Source organism: Aedes aegypti, chromosome 2 (assembly GCF_002204515.2).
Source record: "Aedes aegypti strain LVP_AGWG chromosome 2, AaegL5.0 Primary Assembly, whole genome shotgun sequence".
Taxonomy (NCBI): domain Eukaryota; kingdom Metazoa; phylum Arthropoda; class Insecta; order Diptera; family Culicidae; genus Aedes; species Aedes aegypti.
The window spans coordinates 77,203,566-77,222,272 of record NC_035108.1 but is presented as its reverse complement, the minus strand read 5'-3'; the positions used below and the strand labels follow the sequence as shown (position 1 = coordinate 77,222,272).

The following is an 18,707-nucleotide window of genomic DNA, read 5'->3' as shown; positions in this document are numbered from 1 at the left end:
TCCGTAGATGAATCGATCATTTTGACTCACGAATAATACCGGGTACCCCCGTTGGTTTGACCACATTTAATCTGAACACTTTTTAATCTGTACCCCGCTAATTTGCACATTGTTCAGATTAAAAATGGTTCAAACGTCATTTAGCTCTTGGAACGGAGTAAAGTGAAATGGAACGCTGTGGAACGGAACGCAGAATCAAAACAAAACAGTGAAAGAGGTACCAGAAGCACGTTTCTAGGGTGACTAGATGTTCAAATTAAAAATGAACCCCGATGGTTTGCATGAGGTACCGTTCAAATTAGTGGGGGTGCACGGTATTTGAAAATGGCCTATGAGTTTAATATGCTATTTATTTGGAAAAATCTACATAGTTCCAAAACTGTTGATTTTAGAGAAAAATATTTTATACAGAAGTTTTAGTAAGCCTTTTGAGTTACAAGAAAAAAATACACACTGAAAAAAAAAATTATAATGGAAGTTTCAAAAATAAAGCCTTGAATTTAAATTACACATTTTTAATATTTTTATATTTTCACCGTAGGATCTTAGTGATGTTTGAAAACAAGTTTCATAATGAAGAAATTTTTAATAAAAAAAATTATTTAAGAACAACTTTTTGTTGATTTTAAAATTTACGTATTTTTGTTGTCAAGAGAAATACGTTTTAATGATAGAAAAAGCATCTTAATATTATTCTAAACCATAATTGTTTTTTTAAGGCACTCTGTGCTTGTGGCCACTAATGTGCCGGAATCAGTTGCTCTGTAGCTTCTTTGCCGATACAGATCTTTTTTCAACGTATCTATATTTACGTCTACTTTCACTCTCTCCTACTCTTTTGCTCTCACACCGTGCAGGTAAAAGAGTGCTCTGCTGTTAGTGAGGCTAGCTGCCTGCGACGAGGGTCAGTTTGTCTCAGTCACCATCTAGATACTGACGGAAGATGGATGTGCTCCCCAAAGCACGGTTCTGGTGTCTGGACGGGTTGTTTGTGGAGGGCTAGGAATCGAACCTTCCGCTTATGAAGCGAAAGCGTAACCTCAAGGCTACAGACCCCCCGTCAACCATAATAGTTAACACGATCGTTTTTCTAGAAGTAGCAACTTGCGAGATAATTCAAGTTTAATACAAATATCTATTATTAAATTGGCCACTTTTATAAGTTAGGCAAAGTTCTACATCAAGTAAAATAAGTGAGTAGAGGGAAATATGGCCTATACTCTTAAAAACTTATTGTTCTTGATGGAGAATCGCGAATACCAAATAAAATGGCCTATTTTATTGATTAATGATTACATTTTTGCATTAAACTTGAAATAATTCGAAAATGAGTGCTTCCGAAGAGGCGATTATGGTGTGATTATGATTATAATCATTATGGTTTTGAATGATTTCAAAATTTTATTTTATCATCAGAACGAATCTATTTTGACAACAATACAAAATTTTTAAAATCAACCAAAAGTTTTTCTTAGAAAAACTTTTTAAGGTAAATGTCTCAATAATGAAACTTCGTCCCGAAGCTCTGTTTCCTATCATGATTCTATGGTAAAAATTTCAAAATAATGAAAATGGGGTTTGTGTGTAATTTTTCAAATAAATTGCATGAGCATGATTGACCGCCCGCAGTTGTCACTCCGTTATTGCAAGAACAGCTGTACTTACACAGGGAACCAACAGATGATACTCAGGATCAGTAGCATCTTCAATGTGTAAGTACTGGTGCTCTCATTATTATAACAAACAATACCGGCGCCGGCTGCGTCCGAATGCAGATCAATTTGGGAATGAGAGGGAAATGTTGACGTGTTACTTGCTTTATGGAAGCCGAGGAGTCCTCTGCACTTCCACAAGAAAACACTGGGAGTTTGGATATAGGAAAGGATTCGTTTTGGTAAACGATAAAGGTATATTTTTAAATGAATACGTGAACATATACACGAATGATCAATACCGATAGTGCGGTGACTATGCGAACCGGACACGATCCGAATTCCGTCGCTCACCCACAAAGAAGCATGCAACAGATTCAACGGACCAAGAACTACTGACGCGTAGATTTTTTTTTTCATTTTTTTTTCACCCGCGCTTTTTATTTTTTTCTTCCGAAAAACGCGAATAGGACAAAATTGATCCGGATTCCGTCGCTCGCCCTCAGAGGAGCATGCAACAGATTCGATGGATCGAACACCACTCTGTGTAATTTTATAAATAAATTGCACGCAAAAACACATAGGCCATTCTCAAAAGTTATTCTTGCGGCAAAATAATCAATTTATCTGTGGAATACACTTATTCTACCAAACCGAAAACATGTGAAAAGTTTACTGCAAATCAATTATGGTCGAGCTCTGTGACTGACCTATTTGACTTGGAATTCGTCTATTTTGAATAAATTTCTGGTAAGTTTCCAAAGTTGCATTCCAAAAAATACCCAGAGATTTTGCTTACGACTCGTTGCAAAAATTTGAGCTACTCTGACGAACGATTTCCCGACATAACCCTTAAGTGATTATAGAAGAATTTGTTGAAGAATCGAAAGAGGAAGGAATTCAGAGAAATTCTAGGTGGAATTATTTTGTAATACGTGAAGCTTTCAACAAACTCTTTGGCGTATTCTTCTTAAAGTTTCTGGATAAATTTCTTTTTAAATAAGATAACATGACGGATCCACGCATGAAAAAAAAAACAATCTTGATTTATGAGAATTAGAGTTTCTCACACACTGGCCAAAAATGACTCTAATACACAAAGAAAATTCTAGTCTCTCTAGCAGTTTTTTTTTTGCAGGAAAAGTTGCCTCGTGTATGGCCTTTCAAAAGGCATGACGGTGTTGGTGGTTTAATGACTACCGCTTTTGCTTTATAAGCAGAAGGTCATGGGTCAAATCCCAGGCCCGTCCCTTTCCTCGTACTTTGTACTTGTATCTTTCACTTGCTTCTATCTACCACTCTTAATATATCACAGTTGATCTATCATAGTTCATAGCATTTGCTAGAACCCAAGACGAACAGAAAAAAACCGTTTCCCAACGCTTCCATTCTTTCATCATTATAGCACGCCTTTCCTTACGTCTGATACATAGGCAGTCTGCTAACCAAACCAGCAAGCCTCGCTGACACAAAAAATACCACCCTTCACTCTTCCCGCATGATCTGCCCTAGACGCAGTGGTATATACCTGAGAGAGACTCGCGAAGAGGAAAAATATCAACGTCATATGCAGCCCAGATTCCCCTCTCATGAAACGTCAAATGCAGCTCACCGTTTTTATGGCTGAAAAACTGAAAAGTATTGTGTTCAAAGTAAATTGTTATTGAAAACCTTAGTCAGCGGAGCAGTTTTTTCCAAAGTTGCTGATAAATCTAAGCAGAAGATTAATTATTTCTCATGTCTGCTACGTTTGCTGACATGAAATTTCACTCCAACGGCTATTTATGATTCGATGTGATGCAAACTCAATCATTTTTTGCTGAGAGGTTCATGTGAGGATTTGAACGGCTTGCGCATAATTGGTATAAACACAAAGTGGAATAAGAAAAAAACCCAGCAATCACAGCAATCGCGAGTCTCGTCTCAGGTATATACGATCTACCGTGGGAGCCAGTTGAATGCATCATCAACTCCTTCCCCTTCCCCTCATTGGTCTGCATTCTGACGTGGCAGGCACCATTGTTGCCTAAAAATAGAAGATCACCCGCACTTATACACTGACGATGTCTGTTAATCCCAAGCAGTCATCTGGTTGGTTTCTTGAATAAGTGCAGCTGATCTGGCGATACTGGAGTAGCAACCACGGGCGGCCAATCAAGCTCAAGCTCATGTATGACCTTTCAAACGGCACTAGAAAAAAAATGTCTAATCAATTCCATGAGTTACTAGCATCTTTAGAATTCATAGATTTTCACTTAAAATTTCTTTATAACTTATCATTTACAAGAAAGTTTATGCCATGTTTAGCAAATATATATCCCATCACTTTCACCACAAATGTTATAAAAAGACCATAATCACATACAGCTAAGAGTTTTTGCATAGTGTCACTTCTCCAGCCTCAAAGCAACCTTTAATGTAACCCTTATTCAGACAAGTCGATAAGTTATTATCTTATTTTTAGTAATGTTCATGCAGTCTCATGTGCAGCAGATGTCAATGTTATATATGGTTATAAATCGGTGGATCTTAGTTCAATTCTCAACTTTTAATAATTAATAAAATTTGTCTTTAAATTACACCGCATATATCCACTATGTGTTTGAAATTGTTAGTGGCATTGATAAATTCCAAAATCATTATCCTGTGAGTATTTTTACACTTTTTTTGCTTTATTGTTGAATAAAGGATGAATAAGCGATTGTTAAGCTTTCGAAGGTTGACATCTGGTTTAAAAATAGAATAATAGTCATTTAAGGGAGGTTGGATAAGCGCATGCAAAGCCTTTATTTAGCCTTCCATAAAGTTTCAATTGAGCCTAAGGCTGAATAAAATCGCCAGAATTAGATATTTAAAAGCTGAACAAGAGTGTGTGGAGACTATGAACAGCTTTTGTTCAAACAAAGGCTGATTTAAATTAGTTGGAAAAGCGTTTGAGCAGCATCAAATTGTTACCTGGGAAGTAATCGAGTAATATAATATAATAGTAATATCGAGTCATGGAACAGAAATGCTTTGGAAACCTGTAGTAGCCATGAAAATTTGATTCAAGTATGGTACCATGAGTCGATATCGAGTCATGGAACATCGACTCATGAAAGATTCACTGTAATACCACTTTCTAAATGTTTGTTGAAGAAAGCAATCAAAAATTTCCTCAAACAAATAATTTGATGCACATTTCAAACCTAAATCAACTTTTTTTTACAAAGATTCAAAACTTAATTACGAACTACTTCTTTGAATACATCATAGTCTTGAACCAACAAGAACAGAGAACAGAATTGCTTTTTCTGCTAAATTGTCATCTCGGAACGTTGTGCAATAATCATTACGCGACACCTGAGGGCACCCGAAAAACACACAAGGGTGGATTGAAAATTTCACGCACGACCAACCACCGACACAAAATCACCCAAAAGATCTTCACACGGAAGAAAAATCACTCAGCTTAAGCTCACCACACACACGCAACCCGGGGGACGCACTGATTTAATGCGGAACGATTAATCCTCACTCGTAGGTACGTCCAGTAGGTGCTTCTCTCAGCGGGATGCTGCGACCAGGGAAAAAGCGGATCACGGTGGGCTGTGAAAAGCGGGTTATCCGGTGCAAAATCTGCTCTGTTCTGGAATAAGTGCTGGGACCGAAAGAGAACACCCGAACGAACGCGTCCACACTCGACCAAGATTCACTGCAGTATGCTTCTTCACTCGTAGGATTCACTGGACTGAAACGGCTTCCTTTATCCTTAGAAAGGGATGCTCTCAGCGTGGGGGTGTTCTCTCCGACCAGCTGGGAGGACACTTTCTCTTATAGGCAGTTCCTGCTCAAAACGTCAATAAAATAGCCTTTTCAGACTGACTGTTTGCATTTTAGATAATACTTTCAGTAACTAATAAGACATTTTCTATCAAAATTTTGTTAAAATGTCAATAAAATGAGATTAAGGTGAAGATGAATCGAAACCAAAGCTCAAATTTTCAAAAGCACAAATCTGGAGAACCGAACATTCATTTGAGATGAAAACTTAATCGATTGGTCACCACCAGCATGTGACCAATCGATTAAGTTTTCAGCTTAAACATAGGTTTGGTTTTCCAGATTTGTGTTCTTGAAAATTTGAGATTTGGCATAGATTCATCTTCACCTTAACTCGGTTGCTGCAATGTAGTGTTGAAGAAAGGTAGTGTCTACGTGATTTGCGTTTTGAGCTGGAAATACACCTATTCTATCTCCGATGACGCCACCTGATGGCTGATGGCATGTGTCTGTTGCTCTGTTTTGATAGGATTTTCACGCAAAAGGCTATGCGAAAGCATGTCAACATAAACAGTTGTTGCTGCTCTGGGTGAGAGCATGTATCTAGCTGTGGAGAGAACTTCATTTTCCAGAAGACTCGCGCAGAGAGCGAGAGAGTGGAAATTTGGAAGGATGGAAAATTGATACGGTTGGCAAAGTTTTGAACTTGACATTCGAGTTTGCAGCCCACAATGGACCTACTTACATAGACTAGCCGACGACTGCGCTGCAATTTTGGGTGTGGGTGGTTGGGTGCATACATTGTAAGAGGGGTGTTCGTAAAAAACGTAATTAGGTTGTATTTACATTGAAATACACCTTCTTAACAGGTAATAATGGCTCGCATTGAAATTTTCACTTCAAGAACTCCTCCAGAGATTCCTACAAAGATTTTTCAAGCCATTTCTCCTAATATTCCTCCGCAAAATCTTCCAGAGACTTCTTTAAGGATTCATCCAGGAAAATCTATTCAGGGATCTATGCAGAGTTATTTTCAAGGCTTTCTCAAATTTTTCACTGTTAAAATGTCTAAATTTGTAAAATGCAAATAGCTGGAGAAATATCTGCACGAACTCCTGTGGAGATTTTCCTTTAAAAATCCCCAGAGGTGTGTTTCTTCAGACAGGGATAGAGACTTCTGTATAAATCTCTTAAGGATTTTCTTGGTTAATTGCTGGAGGACTCCTGGAGACATCTCTGGAGAATCATTGGAGGTATTCCAGGAAGAATCACAATAGAGATTCATGGAAACCCTCGTGTGAGGGATCCATGGAAACCCAGTAGAAATTTCTGGGGAGATTTTCCGAAAGGAATTTATGTAGAGATTTAGCTGGATTTTCCTAATGTGATCCTTGGACAAAATGTTAGGATAATTTCAAATAAAATACCTGAAGGAATTCATGGAAGATTTTCGGGAGGAATTTCAAGAGGAATTCTTGTAGAAATCGTTAGATTATGGTTCGAAGGCCCCAAATGATTCTCTGGATAAATTTCTTGGAGTCTGATGAAATCCTTCGAAGATGTCATGTAGCAATTTTTCTGATAGTTTCTCTGGGAGAATTCATGAAGGAAATTGTTGAGGAATCCCTTGAGGAATTCGTGACTTTTAGAACACTTGGAGGAATTTCTAATAGAATACTTGGAGTTATTCCTGAAGGAATGCATGGAGGAACTCCTGGTAGAATCCGTGGAGGAATCCTGGGAGAAATCTTTGGCATAATTATTGGACGAATCTCAAGATGTATCCATGGAGGAATGCTTAGACAAAATTCTGTTGAAATCACTAGAGAAATATCTTGGTTATACTTTGAAGAGATTATCCTAGTATGAATCCTTCTTAAGATTTTCCTGGAGGAATTCTTGGAATTGTCTTTGGAAAATTATCTATACGAATCTCTGAAAGAATTCCAGAAGAAATTTCTTGAATAGTCCCTGGAGAAATCTCAGGAGAAATCTCAGGAGAAAATTCGGAGTATTCCTGAAAGAATTCCTGAAACAGATCCTGGAGGAAGCCTTGGGGATGTTCATAAAAGAATCCCAGTAAAGATTTTCCTTGAGTAATAAAGATATTTTCTTGCAAGAATCCTTGGATAAATCCCTTGGCGAACCCCTAAAGGAATATCTGGAGGAATTGCTAAAGGTTTTCCTGGTTCTCTAACAGAACCGGTCTAAAATGTCTCACGGCGAATAAAAGTTCTGCCTGGAGGAATCTCTGGCAAAACCGCTAGGTAAATCCCTGGAGAAATCGCTGTAAAAATTACGGTAGAGATTGTCTAGGAGAATTTTCTGTTAAAACCTTTCGATAAAATCCCAAGAAAAATCTCCGGAAGAGTCTCTGGAGGTAGTAATAGGAATAATGAAGCCTAATTTGAACTGGCCCCCAAACTGAGAATGCTATCGAAAGTTAAAACTTTACATATTTTCTCAACGGTGGAAAATTTTGTGGAAAACTTTTTCCAGTTAATATTTTTTTTATTCCTGAGAAAATTTGCTTTCATTTTCATAAAAAAAAACTTTGTTTCTAAGATGCTTCGTTCTTGAGTTATGATTTTTCGTGTCAGAGGAAAACAAAAAAAATCCAACTGAGTTTTCCGGGAAAATAAGTGACCCTGAATTTTTCTCAATTTTTTTTTGTTCATATACTGATGAGCCCTGCCTGTGGAAAAAGTTTCATGAAAATCTGAGACCCTTCGGCCCACTCTGTACGGAAATAAAAAAAAATCCCCTCCATCAGAATGAAGATGAGAATTCCTTTCATGACTCTCAACCTTTGAGTTCCTTTCAAAATCTCTAACACTGTAAAAAAGATTTGAAGAAACCAAATCTAACATTTTATTACTTTTACTTGAGGGCTCATACAGCATTTGGCTTTACGGAGCCGAACAAAAATTTGATATTTTTTTCTATGTCAACATTGTAACTCAGCTATCTATGATGGTTTTTGGGAATAAATGTTCTTGGTGTTTTTGTCTAGGAAAAAGACTCAATGGAAACTTAAACAAATAACATTATTTAATTAAACTTCTTCTTTGAGTTTTAGACATAAATCAACATGCTATTGAATACGGTGGCAATGCTAAATGGCAAAGGGTGGACTTATTGATACAATACAAAAATATTAGCGTACAAACTAAAGACATTAGCGATTATACACCCTCAGCTGCATCACTGAGGTTTTTTAGATTTACTAAAGACAACGACTTTTGTTTTGCATATAGTTGTGCACAGTGTGCGCTTGTATGTTTAGATCTATAATACTATGGTATCAATTAAATATTTCAGGTTTCTTAAAAATAAGGTTCATTCACTGCAGGTAAAATTGGTATTTGTGCTCAATTAGGAAGAAATAAAATCGAGTTACACGGTGATAAATTTCACCCGAATTTACGGTACATGCATTTGACCTGTTCTGTGATTAACATTACATGCATACTCTTTCATTGATTTCTGATGAGTTTTCTAATAGTATTTTAAATTACAAAACAAGATTCAGTTACGATTTTGTTACTGAAACTAATGCCAAATATTCTGTAAAGTTATAATCATTCACGCCATTTTATAAGCTTCAATATCACGATTGATTCCGTTTATCAAGTATTTAAGTAGGTGTTCCTTGATAATAGATTTTGTTGTACAGTGAACATTCATGCATCACTTATGTTTTAATTACAGATCTTTCCATTGCAAATCTTCAACATGTTGCAATCAAAAAGTACTTAAATGCTTATTTTCTTTTAAACACAACTTTGAAATGTAGTTCAATTCACTTCAGCGTCACTCTGACATAGCATATGCTTCGCAATAAACGAGTAGTATTCACTTTTTGTAATGTGAACATGTTGCAATGAACAAATGATCACAGAATATAACATAACCAGAATGAAGCTGAATGGCAGAAGCATACAAAACTAAGCCTTTCTCTAGCTTACTCGTCCAGAGTCGAGTACATGTCCTAACTAACAAAGATAACTAAGTTGCAGAGTTTAAAATAGAAATAATTTAGAAATCTATTCGGCTCCGTAATGCCGTATGCTACATGAGCCCTTAGTGAAAATTATTAAACTGTAAATTTTTCGATTTCTCCATATCTTATTTGCATTGTTTTAGATTTGTGGGGAAATTTGAAGGCTGAGAGTCATGTAAAGTATCCTCATACTCTATCTAATGGAACATCCATCTAGGACTTCTTCATATAAAATATTAAAACTCGAATATTTTAATATTTCACCGATAGAATATTTTGAGGAAAGAGTTTTCTGAAAGGTTAGACCAAAAACTCAAACCCTGCGAAGGAAAATTTTAGGTACATTCAAGCTTGATAGTATCGTGATTCCAGGTATGCGTGATATAAGCGTATGAACTTCTGAATATGATATGTGACAGTTCCTTCGGAAACGGGTTACAGGTGAAACCATTCCAGAAAATGCACACAGTCCGTCACGATCTTTGGAACAAGCTGATTTTCGAATGTATATTTTGAATAAAATTCATGGATTCTAGAACTTTGTTCCACATAGAAAAAGGTATTCACCTTTTAATTCATCAATAGAATATATTGCTATTACCATTAAAAATAATAATTTGGAATTTTCGATTATTTGTTTTTACATTCCTCCCAATTCTGTTTTTTCTTTAACACAATTAAGAAATATTTTGCATAATATTTCCACTCCATTTTATATATTAGGAGATTTTAATGCGCACAACTTTGCTTGGGGTAGCGTTAATACTTACGGAAGAGGAAATTTGATTATGGAATTAGTAGATGAACTCAATTTGAATATACTTAATGATGGATCATTTACAAGGATTGCTGTTCCATCTGCGCATCATTCGTGCATTGATTTATCTTTTTGTTCCAATTCTTTAACATTTTTTTCTTCTTGGAAAACTATCAATAATCCAAATGGTAGTGATAATTTACCTATTTTGATTGAAATTACTCCTTCTAATTGTGGTCATATATCTAACGTATCCTTTGTTCCTGATTTATATAACAATGTGGATTGGACTAAATTTTCTGATTTAATTTCTTCTTCATTAATTAATTTTGATTATTCTTTATCTCCACTTGAAAATTATGAACAATTTTCTACAATAATGATTGTTCATTAGCATTTAACAATAAATCAAAAGCTTTCAAACAATTTCGTCATTCTGGAACAATGGAAAATTATTTTTCATATTGCAAAGGGGAAGCTCAATTTACTCGAGTTACTAAGTATAAAAAAATAAATAATTTGAAACATTTTGTTGAAAGTCTTGATCGAAATTCATCATTAACTACTTTATGGTCTGTACCTAGAAATTTGAGAAATAATGATTCTTCTGCTTCTTATATTTTGGAATATTCTGAAGATTTAGTTGATAAATTCGCATCTAAAATTTGTCCGAATTTTGTTCCTCAAGCTAATAATTTTAAAAATCATCGAAAATATAATTACTTTCCTGAACTTAGTGCATCTTTTTCTTTGGAAGAATTAGATTAAGCATTATCTATTACAAATAATACTTCTCCAGGAATTGGTAACATAAAATTTATTGTACTTCAAAATTTGCCATTTGATGGGAAGTCTCATCGGGGGTGGGCCATTTCGCATAAAGACGGTTCGCATAAGGACGATTGCATAATCGACATTTGGCATAACGATAATTATATGCCTTCTCTTAAATGCTACCTGTTCTTCTATGAAACTGCATTATGCGAAACGTCCATTATGCCAAACGTCCTTATGCGAAACGTCCTTATGCGAAACGTATTTATGCGAAATGGGTCACCCCCAGTCTCATCTGATAGCATTGTATAATTGTTTTCTTCAACATAATATATTTCCTTCAGAATGGCGTTCTATTAAGGTTGTTAGTATAATAAAACCAGGAAAGGATCCTTCGTTAGTTGATAGTTGTAGACCTATTAGTTTATTATCATGTCTTAGAAAACTTATGGAGAGGATGATACTTAATCGTCTTGAATTATGGGCTGAAAATAATCTAATTTTATCGGCTTCTCAATTAGGGTTTAGAAAAGGTTGTAGTACTCGAGCCTGCACTGCACTTTTAGCTTCACAAATTCATCTTTCATGTAATAAAAACCAGGATGTAGTTTCTACTTTTCTTGATGTCTCTGGAGCATATGATTCTGTTTTAATTGATTTACTTTTAAAAAAAACCTAATAGGTAGTTTAAAAATTCCAAACATTATTGCTAATTTTTATATACAATTTATTTTCTTTTAAAACCTTTGCATGTTTTTCATGGTTGTTCTTCTAAACTCATAAGACATAGTTATTATGGACTTCCACAAGGTTCTTGTTTAAGTCCATTAACTTATTTCCTAGTTATATTTCTTCTGTCATTCCAAATGGTTGTCAATTTTATCAATGATAACGTGATTGCTGTTAGTGGAAAGAATAGAGATATCATTCGTCACTTCATGCAAAATACATTGGATAATATTGGTATTTGGGCTCATAACAATGGTTTTACTTTTTCAGTTTCTAAAACAAAATTCATCTTATTTTCTCGTAAGCGTTCATCTGTCAGTATTAATTTGTTTCTTAATGGATATGAAATCGAAAGGGTTGATGAATATAAATATTTAGGAATATGGTATGATTCAAAATTATTGTGGAATAAACATATTCAATATATTCAAAAAGTTTGTTCGAAGAGAATAAATTTTTTTAGAACCATAACAGGTACTTGATGGGGTGCTCACCCTTCTGATTTGATCATACTTTATAAAACAACTATTCGGTCTGTCTTGGAATATGGATGTTTTACTTTTGCAAGTGCTGCTCAGACTCATTTTTGTAAACTTCAAAAAATTCAATATCGATGCCTAAGAATTTGTTTAAAATTGATGAATTCCACTCACACAAAATCTGTAGAAGTTTTATCTGAAGTTTATCCATTAAAAATTCGTTTACATGAATTGAATTGTCAACTCATATTACAATGTTACAGTGAAACCTCCATGAGTCGATATTGAAGGGACCATCGACTCATGGAAATATCGAGTCATGGAACAGCAATCCTTTGGAAAGCTGTTTGAAGGGACCATCATAGTAACCATGAAATTTTGTTTCCAGTTTGGTTCCATGAGTCGATATCGAGTCATGGTACATCAACTCATGGAGAGATCACTGTATAAAAGAAATCATCCAATTATAAATATTCTTAAATGTTTACATGAAATAAATCCAACTTGTAGGATTTTAGATTCCTTTAATTGTTGCTCTTCTGTAAATATTGTACCTAGTTCAGACCATTCTCTCAATTTTCACTACTATGCCATAGATGTTCATTCATTTCAACCTAATATTGATGTATCATTACATGAAGAATTGAAACAAAATCCCAGTAATGAATATTCTCGTTTTGCACCTTTATTTTTCAAACGTAAAATTGTTGGTCTTGACACAAATTATGTATATTTTTCTGATGGTTCATTAATCCAAGGTATTGCTGGGTTTGGTGTGTATAATCATTATTCCGCATATTTTTATGAATTACAATCCCCTTGTCCCATTTTTGTTGCTGAGTTAACTGCATTATATTTCACTTGTACATTGATTAAAAAATCTTCTCCAAATATTTTTATCATATTACACTGCGGAACACGTTTTTGTCTCCAGCATCAAAATACCTCTATTTACTTAATTAAGGGTTGCTGAATCCATTGCCGTTTACAGAAATATCATAGCACGTCTAGTTTTTGAGATATTGGTTGTTGAAAATGCAAAAAATAACTATTTCAGCCAACTTGCATGCAAGTTTGCCAGCTTGTAAGGCAATTTATTTGCTAAATTTGCCACAGAACTCAAACTTTATGTGTATAACAATACTGATCATCAAAGTTTATAACATTTTTGATGCGGAAAAGTTATTTTTTGATGGTTTAGAAAAGTATTGTATTTTGCCATATAAGAGAAACGAAGAATTATGTATGGCGACTGCAAGCATGTTGAAAAAATCGGTTTAATCTAAATTTAATCGTGAAATTTCAACCAAAATATATTTAAAATGAAAATTTAAGTCCTCTTTTGCATGCTTGGTGGATGAGATCATAAAAAAGTTTGATAAAATATACTTCAAATTTTAGGTAAACATCAATAAAACCAATGTTTTATCCAACTTTGGCGACCTGTAGCCAAAAATTGTGACGTGCTGGGAAATTTCTGAGAACGGCATCGGATTCAGCAACCCTAAATCTACTAGAGACACATAATTTGATCCTTGAGACACGCAAAAATGTCATTTTTGTTGCGCTGTGTTATGAACAAATAGTTTAAGCTGTTTGAATGCAAATTGTAGTGTATAGAACGAGGCCAGTAATAAAAATAGAAATATTAAAAATGCCATCGTTGTTGGTGCATTTATTACGGTCTATTCAGAAGTATTTGGCATCACTGATAGTCGACATGACGAAAGACAGATGTGGGAAAATGGAAACGGCTGACGTTGAAGGAAGACAGACATCATATGTTCACATAATGTGGTTCTCTAGTTAAAGAGAGAAAGGACGAGGCTAGAATGCTGCTCCGAGTTTGTTGCTAATCTGAAGGGGATTCTTTGAATAGACTTTGAGGCAAACGGACGTGTTTGAGATGGCGTCCACATTATTTATTTTAAAATTGATTGTGTTTTACTGTAGAGATTGGCGGATGAGTGTGAAGTTACGACAATGGCGTAGAGCTCCCAGGAATCTGTAAGTATTGAGTGTTTGCTGAAGAAAATGGAAAACAAAAAATGAAATGATTCGAAGGAAGCAAATAGTGAACAGATGATTTTTGCCGATGCGATAAGATGGCGTGGTTAAATGTGTTTCGCCGGTGCGAGAGGACGCTGAGCATAAAAAATGTTGTTTGGCCGGTGCGAGAGGACGCCGAGAAAAGAGAATGTATTAGCCGGTGGAAGAAGACGCCGTACTAAAAAAAAAATGTGTTTGGCCGGTGCGAGAGGACGCCGAGCAAAAAAAAATGTGTTTGGCCGGTGCGAGAGGACGCCGAGCATTAAAAAAATATTGAGAGAATGTGTCTCGCCACAGATAACAGATGTTTATGTCCGATTGTAAAACTGGGTAAGACAATTAATGGTGATTTTAAGTGGCAACACAAGTAGCAACATTGTGGTGGCGCTGTTATCGCCAAGTTCCCATGGTGATGTCTGTGGTTAATATGAAACATTTCAAGATACTTATATTCACCACTTATTGCAGCAATACGTTGTGTGGCGGCGCTAGTGTTTTCAACGAATTTTAGTTTGAATATTTACACAAGTTTTCAGAAGATTTTTGTTCTTACATAAACATCTGTTATCTGTGGTCTCGCCATCGTGAGATACCGAACAAAGCACACGTGTTTAGCCGGTGCGAGAGAACACCGCGTAAAGAATATGATGCATGTAGACACGGTTCCAACAAATTTTGGCTAAATTTCCAAGGTCCCACTAGGTAGTTTCCTTTTGATGGCGTTAAAAAAATATACTCAATGTTGGGTTTATTTAACGCAAAATTGGGTTTTTTTCAACCCAAGCATAAGAAAAGTTTCATTTACCCATATTTGGATTATTGGACTAAAGTACTCCCATTGATTCAGATTTTTCTATTTTCAACAACATTCGTGAGGAAGGAAGGTGATTTTGGGTTGAAAGTATAATGGATATACTTAATTTTGGGTATAGCAAACTCATAATTTAGTTTTTTTTTCTCCGTATGAGATTGGCTGGTACGAGAGAGCGCCGTGCTGTAGATAAGGCCATCCATTTATTACGTAACGCTAAACATGGAAATTTTTGACCCCATCTCCCTTTCGTTTTGCTGTTTGTATGAAAATTTTCCATTTTTTTGTGGGTCGTAACGCCACTTGGGCTTACCCTGTCACCACTTCAAGCATTGCGTAATTTGTAGATGACCCTAAACTTCATTGCCGTTGCGTAAATGTGAATTTTGACAGTGCAAGAAGACCATGAGCAAAAGAGGTGTTTCGCTAGTATCAGTAGCGACCAGTAAATTAGATGCTTTGCTTTTACTTGGCGACCAACAAAATTACACCTGATTTTTTTGTAGTTCGATGGTAAGGGAAATGATCATAGTAATTTCATGTTCGGAAGGTATATGAATTCACAATGATTTAAATTTACAGTGATTCCAAAACAGAGGACATATATCACTGGTTTTTGTTTCGTTTCTTGTTGAGCTTATTGAAGCAAAATGGACTGTTGAAAAAATAAATGAAGTTCATAAACCATTAATTTATGGATTATTGATATCGATGGGACATTGCAGCATTCGAAGGCAATGAAGCGTAACCATGTTATAAGTATTTGCCAACCATATACTATGGCTTCCGGTCACAAATTCTACGTTGTGACATTGTAGTTCTTTATGTATAACTGGCAACATTTAGAATATTTTATTTTCTTAACATAAGAGTAGAGGAGGGGAAGAATGTAGTATATAGAACGAGGCCAGTAATAAAAATAGAAATATTAAAAATGCCATCATCGTTGGTGCATTTATTACGGTCTATTCAGAAGTATTTGGCATCACTGATAGTCGACATAACGAAGACAGATGTGGGAAAATGGAAACGGCTGACGTTGAAGGAAGACAGACATAATATGTTCACATAATGTGGTTCTCTAGTTAAAGAGAGAAAGGACGAGGTTAGAATGCTGCTACGAGTTTGTTGCTAATCTGAAGGGGATTCTTTGGATAGACTATGAGGCAAACGGACGTGTTTGAGATGGCGTCCACACTATTTATTTTAAAATTGATTGTGTTTTGCTGTAGAGATTGGCGGATGAATGTGAATTTACGACACAAATAAATCCATTAATTTCAAATTTAAAACTCATCACATTATTTTGAAATTGAAAGAAGAATTGTTTCAGTTACATTCTCAGGGTTACATCATTAAATTTGTTTGGGTTCCTGCATGGTAATGAGCAGGCTGATATTTTAGCGAAATTGGCTGTTCGTTGTGGTATTCAGTATGATCGGCAAATTGCTTATATTATTTATATATAATATGAATATTATTCCGAATTGAAAAAATATTCTGTAAACAACTGGCAGTTTTCTTGGAATTCTAGAGATAAACGTCATGCGTCATGTCATGTCATAACGATTTAGCACAATCTGTGCGTTCCTTTCCCCATGATGTTTTGTTCACGAATATCCGAACGGACATTTAAACGGTCATAACGTGCATTTGGGGCTGAAGAAGGTGCAGATTTGACAGCTCGTTAAAAAATACCAATTTAAGCACGAAACACACTCGTTTCCGAATGCGACGTTCATATTTCGCTTATCATTCTGGTGTTAAGTGCGTATTGCTTTTTCCATTTTCCTATAATTGCAAGTTAATTTAGCCACATTTTATTAGGCACAATGATCAACGATTTTTAATAGTAATAATTTTTGTCTCATGCGACATTTGTCGCTATCACGCGGGGTTTACAGGGCAAATTTGTTTACTCAGCACTAGCGCCACTTAGATGGTGGCTGGCTTCAAGAACGCTTTCCTCAGGGAGTTGATCTACATCATTAAAGGCACTGTTACGTGGTTCTATAGACTAGACTAAAACTATAGTGACTGTAATAAAGACTACCACTACTGAAGCAACTACCCTAGCATTATTTCCTTTTACTTTTATCCTAAGCTTAGATACGCGTTACAGCAGTTACACTTTTCAACGAAAAGCTCGAAAGCTTTTATCTCCTCTAAAGCACCTTCTCGCTTATATCAACTGTGCAACTTTTACGACATCATTACAAACCGTTTCACGTGAACACAAACACGATGGAGCTACATTCCCTTCACTATATAGTGACCGTAGGTGAGGCCGGTGATGCCAAACACTACGTCGAGGCTCACACAGAGAATCGTTGGTCACGCATACAGAGCCGCAGCGGCAATCAAGATATGCATCGATCCATCGTCTTCGGTAGACAGAGGGTGCGTGTGGCAGAAAGCTTCAAATTAACACATAATTATGATCGGCTTTATTGTACTGCCATAGATCACCGCCATCGACGAGTACTTCCTCATAAATTACCTGAGTGCGGGAACCTTGTCATTAACCGAGATGTGAACCAATAGCCGAGGTGTCGGTTTTTTTGCCTTTCTTTGAATTGGGATTTAAATCGGAGGAGGGTAGATGAGTTCAGGTAAATGTTTTATAGTCTTCACCATCGAATCAGACCAGTTGACTCACTTTGCCGAATGCAAATATTGGTAATGATCACCCCATTAAAGTAAACCGGAAAAGTAAATATGGGTTTTATTGCGTTGTCCGGTATGAACCGACATAATGAAAAATTTAGGCGCTAACTTATCGGAAGGATGAGCTCGTGAAGGTCAGCAAACAAAATCAATTGAGATTGAAGTTTTACTTATGATTGTTGTAACATCATCAAAAGCCTTTTTAATAATCTGAAAATTTATTTGGAGATCATAAGCTTGTTCTTAAGACAAAGTTGCGAATTAGTGTTAATGAGTGGATAAAGACATTTTATATAATTGTTCCATTTGACTTGAATGCCCTCAATGTGATTTTTGAATCTTAAATTCTTATCTAGCATAATCCCTAGATACTCAATTTCATCTAACCAATTTCTTGGAACCCTTCTCATCATGCCAACATGTCTATTTGAAGGATTCACAGAAAGAGCTTTTGCCTTGTTGGAGAATATAATAAGTTGAGTTCTAGAAGCATTAGGAAGAATCCTCCTTTTTGCAAGTATGAAGAAAAATATCCAAACATTTTTGCAATCTACTACAGATAATACACAGGATTCGTCCTTTGACGCAGAGGACTGTGTCATCCGCAAACAAAGATTTAATAGTAATGACTTCCCTGAGTAAGTCAGATGTGAAAATATTGTATAATATTGGTCCCAAAATGCTGCCTTGAGAAACACCATCTCTCCCAGGAAGCCTTTCAGACTTGGAGTTCTGATAATAAAAAGTTAATGAGTGGTCGAATACCCATGTCGGAAACCTAACTGTTGAATTTTGATTCTAAAGTTCTGTTCTAAATAACTTTTTCAAAAAGATTTCTGCTAGATCACCAACATCCTCGATTCAATCAGGGAACCATCAAGGACCATCTAACTGTTCGCTCCCTCCGCGTTAAGCGATGACTTCCTGAGGCGGTTTGATCACCTTTTCGCGCTGGCTGTAACATGCAATCCTACACCAGCAACGCACCGCCCGGCTTCACGCTGCGTACAAATTAAGCTAATTA

General features: G+C 35.8%; 1 protein-coding gene across 6 annotated transcripts in view; it reads right to left on the bottom strand.

Annotated features, from left to right (window-relative positions):
- Positions 1 to 5,365, bottom strand: part of LOC5568904 (putative sodium-coupled neutral amino acid transporter 11) — a 151,311-nt gene extending 145,946 nt beyond the window's left edge. For 3 of the 6 annotated variants that reach the window (XM_021841303.1, XM_021841305.1, XM_021841308.1), the window contains exon 1: positions 5,114 to 5,365. The gene's annotated coding sequence lies outside the window, so the exon portion shown is untranslated. The remainder of the gene's footprint in view (positions 1 to 5,113) is intronic. The other 3 variants (XM_021841304.1, XM_021841307.1, XM_021841309.1) reach the window with 1 other exon arrangement.
- Between the last annotated feature and the right edge of the window lie 13,342 nt (positions 5,366 to 18,707).